Raw genomic sequence first — 5,900 nt, forward strand, 5'->3', positions numbered from 1 at the left:
GCTACATCTCCAGCCCTTTTTATTTTTTAGTTTGAGGCAGGGTCTTGCTAAGTTGCTGAGGCTGGCCTTGAGCTTTTCATCCTCCTGCCTAATAGGTGTGTGCCAGCACACCCAGCAAAAGTCTAGGCTTTTTGAGAACCCTAGTGACACCTATTCTTTCTCACATAGGTCTCATTGATCAGAAATGCATTGAAGGGGCCTGGGGGTGTATTTCAGTGGTAGACCACCTGTCCAGCTTATACCAGGCCCTGAGTTTGATCCCCAGCACTGCAAAGAAGAAGAAAAGAAATGCACCGAAAGACATTCTGAGACACTGTATGTTCCAGAAATGCAAATGGGTTATTCAATTATTTTATTTGATAAAAAGTATTGAGCATTGATTTCATGCTGAGGACTGAACTGGGAGCTAGTGATAGATAAATGAGATATTGGAATCAGATAAGAGGAGAAACAGACAAGTAAGACTATTGTTGTGAGATATACCCAGGCAAAAGTAGGGTGCTGAGCACATCCCAGGAAGAGCATCAGTAGGATTCTCAGGAACTTCCTGAGTGTTGGGGGATGGGTGTTGGGAGTAAGGTATGATGGGAAGTGGGGCAGGTTAGAGATTCAAAGGACAACAAGGTACAGCAGGAAGGTGAGACTGTGTCTGCTAGCAGAGGAAACAGTATATGCTAGGTACAGAATATGAAATTGCCAGGCAGGACCATGAGGCTGGGGGCAATGGGAAAGGCAGAGGCTGGGGAGTTGGGCAGAGGTCAAATCACAGAGTCTGAGGAGCTCAGCTATGTAATTTGGGCTTAAACATGAAATGTAAGGAGTCTTTGAAGCATTCCAAGCAGGAGGGTAACATGATCAGATTTGCTTGTTTAAATTGCCATGAAAATTTATGTCCACGGATTTGACTTGTTTTTATAAACTCATGATACTACTCAGCACCCTCCCCTTCCGTGGAAGAAAAAATACATCTTTGAGAATTAAAACTGTCAAAGAACCTCATGCTTGATGGGCTTTGGGTTTTGTTTGTTGGTGATGTTGCTGGGGGTGGAGAGGCCGGACTTGAATAGAAGTATTGCTGCTGAGATTTAACCACTTAGCTCTTTTCTTCACCACCAGAGCCAAATCTACATTTCTCATAACATGAGCAGGAATTTTGAGATATTTACCATGTCTGGAGGAGACAATGATCTTGTCTTTGACAGGTTCTGAGAGGCTTCTCAGGCGTGAGAGAGCACAAGGGCTGTGCTCTCTGAAATTTATTAGCAGAAGCAGTTTACGACTATAAAGTCTCACTCTTATGGCACACCAATGCTTGCCTTCTATTTCAGGCCCTAACTAAAGCTGTCAGCTTCTCACTTTCAAAAGATTTTAGTTTACTTAATTAAAAAAACATTATGTTTGTGAGAACTCTACAGAAGTGTCCTGAAAACTCTGACTTTGTCTTTGGTGGCTCTATAACATTTGTTTTTAATCACTGTCACTTTTTTCAATCAAGTTCACAGTCAAGGTTTTTTGAGTTTTAAAGGCAGTTTTTCCTACCAACCAAGATCCATTTACTAGAGGCTCTGTCTCTGTCACCCACACACAACATACCACATCCAACCAGCCCTGGCCGGCAACAGGCAAGATCTGGAAAGCAGAATTAGAAAGTGGATTAAAAGAAAAAAACCTAAACTTTTTTGTGTTGCAATTCTTTATTGCCCTCACTCACTAGAAAGCTTTTCTAATGTGACATTTGTCTTGGCAGATGAAGTGTCACATACTAAGCAGGTGATAAGTGGCATAACTCCGTGGAGGCATTTGGGAAAGTAAGTCAAAGATGCATGACAAGCTGCAATGTGTAACTGTCAGCACGGACAGGCCAAAGTCCCCACATTAAAAGTTATTTGAAGGCTCCTCTCAGACTTGGCAATCCTGAAGTTAGACAGGCAAGGGCTAACTTTTTTTTTTTTTTTTTTTTTTTTTTTTTAGGTAAGGGCTAACTTTTAAAATGGTGTGTGTGTGTGTGTGTGTATTTGTGTGTGTGTATTTGTGTGTGTGTGTGTGTGTGTGTGTGTGTGTGTGGGGGGGGAGAGAGAGAGAGAGAGAGAGAGAGAGAGAGAGAGAGAAGGCCGATGAGCACAAGTAAACACAGGGGCTGGCTGCTGTTGTCTTTTCCATTGCTGAATACTTAAAGCTGAAAATCAGAAGGCAGTGTTATATTAAAAAATGAAAAGACAGAGATGGTGATCTTCAAGAGAAAAAGAAAGAGAAGTAAAGCAGATTTCCAAATATACCTGATAGCCACTTCAGCAGTGCAGCTAAAATTACCCCAGCTAGAGTGTCTTGTGTCACAAGCTGTGTTCCTAATGCATGCTGAGGCCAAGTCTACCCCACGTGGAGCTCCAGGCACAGCTCAGCTGGGAATTATACATCCACAGGGGTCTGTAGGTCAAGACTGAGGTGCATTAACAGAGGGCCTCTTCAGGCTAATATCACAGAGAACCATCAAATCCAAATTGAAGCCCAAAAGGGGAAAAAACAAAATTAAATAATCCATTCATAAACCTCAATGAGTTTTCATAAATTGAGTCATATTTGTGCAATTTTAAAAACATTTTCCCAATACCTTATTTATGGCTGAATGAGTCTGTACAGGTAGGCAATTTGGGCATTGGCAAAACACTTGCTTTTTGTTAAGAGAAATGAATGTGAAGATAGAGGAGAGAGGTGAAGAACCAGCTTCTAGCCTGCATCTGTTTCCAAGGTTTTCCAAATCCCAGAGGTCTTGCTTTAAAGCTATATGTATCTATGAGAGCAGCTCCCAAATAAAGTGGGACCCTGCACCACTTAGTATAAGCTGGTGACTAAAAATTTAACTCTTCATGATCAATAAATAGTGGGCTTCAGGGGCTGGGGTTATGGCTCAGCGGTAGAGCGCTCCCCTCACACATGTAAGGCCCTGGGTTCAATCCTCAGCACCACATAAAAATAAATAAAATAAAGTTATAAAAAATTATATATAAATAAATAAATAGTGGGCTTCAATGGAGGGGGTGTTTTCAGGCTGGCCTGCAACATTTGTAGAATTCCCAGGCCCCTAATGCCATAGGAGGATATTCTGGGTGGGATAACCATATCCATAGGGGCAGGGCATAAGGAAACCAAGGGGTATGTTGTGGGCACATAAAACTGCAGAGTCAGAAGAATGTAGATCAGTCTGAATGATTAAGGCTGGTGTCAGAGGTGACCTGAAGATTGTCAACCCAAGAAGTGAAATTTACTGAAGGAAGAAAAGTAGGAAAAGAGATGGAATTGGGAAGGAAGGTGATAAAGATGACCATCTGTTGAGTCTGCCTTCCCAGCATCCATCCACCTGCTTCTGGCCATAGATGGTCAATTCTCTTCTAAGCACACAGCTCTCCCGCTATAAGAATTGTAATGCATTCCACTGTCGTGTATTTAAAAAAATAAAATCAATTAAAACAACGAGCCATCCTTGATTCTTGCAAGCAAAAGTTATTTCTGTATGTTGTGAGCTTCCTTTGCCGTTTTTTGTGGTTGTTGTTGTTTTAAGTTATTGGCGCAGCCAGCTCTTGTAAACCCAGCTCAGGTCACTAACCTGGATCTCTGGACCCAAATTTTCCATGTTCTTTTTTTCTTTTCTTTCCTTTTTTTTTGGGGGGGCGGGGGGAGCAGTAACCAGGGATTGAACTCAGGGGGCATTCTAACACTAAGTCACATCCCCAGCCCTATTTTGTATTTTATATCAGGGTCTCACTGAGTTGCGTAGCACCTTGCTTTTTTATTTACATATGACAGTGGAATGCATTACAATTCTTATTATACATATACAGCACAATTTTTCATATCTCTGGTTGTATACAAAGTATATTCACACCAATTCGTGTCTTCATACATGCACTTTGGATAATAATGATCATCACATTCCACCATCATTTCTAACTCCATGCCCCCTCCCTTCCCCTCCAACCCCTCTGTCCTATCTAGAGTTCCTCTATTCCTCCCATGCTCCCCCTCCCTACCCCACTATGAATCAGCCTCCTTATATCAAAGAAAACATTTGGCATTTGTTTTTTTGGGGATTGGCTAACTTCACTTAGCATTATCTTCTCCAATGCCATCCATGTACCTGCAAATGCCATGATTTTATTCTTTTATTGCTGAGTAATATTCCATTATTGTATACAGGTCACATTTTTTTTATCCATTCATCTAGGTTGGTTCCACAGTTTAGCTATTGTGAATTGGGTTACTATAAACATTGATGTGGCTGTGTCCCTGTAGTATGCTGTTTTTAAGTCCTTTGGGTGTAGACTTAGCACCTTGCTTTTGCTGAGGCTGTCTTTGAGCTGTGATCCTCCTGCCTCAGCTTTCTGAGCAGCTGGGATTACAGGCGTGTGCCACCACGTCTGGCATTCAGTTTTTCTTGAGCCAGTGAATCAGAAAAATCTTAACTGAAAAGGTATATAATGCCCTGAACACCGTGTCAAATGCTCTCAGGACTGAGATAAAGATTTGAGAGGGCTGGGGCTGTAGCTCAGCGGCAGAAAGCTTGCCTAGCATGCGTGAGGCACTGGATTCCATCCTCAGCACCACATAAAAATAAACAAATAAAATAAAGGCATTCTGTCCATCTACAACTACAAATAAATAAATATATAAATATAAGCTAGATAATAAAAGATTTGAGAGCCATTCACATAGTTAAAATAATAATAATAAAAAACATTTAATACTTTTTTTCCTTGGTGTCAGATATTGTTCTAAGCGACTTTATATTTTTTTCTTTCCACCTCATGACAACTCTGTGAATTAAGTACTATTTACATTTGTATTTTACATATAAGGATACTAATGAAGACATAGATAGTTTAGTAATTGGCATGGTATCAACAAGATGATTCCAGTGAAACCTGCTTCCTGATATTCATCCTCATTTCATCCTCTCTTCTTGTGTTTGGACTGGACTTACTGACTTCCTTCTAAAGAATAGAATAAGGTAATAAGCAAGTCCCTGGGTTCATTTCCCAGCAACACACACACACACACACACACACAAAAGAAGACAGAAGTGGTTGTATGTAACTTGGAGACTACATAAATACAATTGGATTTTCACTCTCATTTCTCTGTCTGTCTCTGATCACTCACTTTGGGGAAAACACATTGTAGCCAGCACTATAAAATGTCTCATAAGGTAACTTAAGTCTCTGGTCCCTACTCACAGGAATGGCCTTGGCACTGGACCTTCCAACCCCAGTCAAGTCTTTGCTGACTGCATCTCCTACAGAGAGTTTTGTTTTCCCTCATGAGAGACCCTGAATCACTCCTGGCCAAAAACAGATCTGATTTTTTTTTTTCAGTGTTGGGAATCAACTCTGGGCCTAGGACACGAGGCTAGGGAAGTCCTCTATGACTGAGCTAATCCCTAGGCCACAGCTGAGTCTTAGTCAAGGAACTCAAAGATTACTCAGGATGAATTTCAGAATTACTATGGAGCAGTGATGCTCTGGTGCCTTTCATTTCCTATTTTTTCCAAACAGGAATGTCTACAGAGATTATCCTATGCCTGCTCCACCATTGTACATTGTGTGTATGCGCATGTGTGCATGCATGTGTGCACATGCATTGGACGGTGTAGATAACTTGCCTATTATTACACAGACTTCACAGGTTTAATGATTAAGATGAACTATACTTGAGCTATATATAAGGAATATGCCTAAAAACACTCATTCATAGCTTGACCCCATTACATTATAAATTTCTGGGCTTTGGACTATTATAATGGGCTGCGATTTTTGAGGGCCTTAAGAGGTGGTGAAAATATTTTACATGTGGGAGGGAGATGAGTCAACAAGAGGGCAGAGAGAAGACTGTTATAGTTAACCTCCGAG

This window comes from Spermophilus citellus, assembly GCF_964194105.1.
Source record: "Spermophilus citellus genome assembly, chromosome: 4".
Classification (NCBI taxonomy): domain Eukaryota; kingdom Metazoa; phylum Chordata; class Mammalia; order Rodentia; family Sciuridae; genus Spermophilus; species Spermophilus citellus.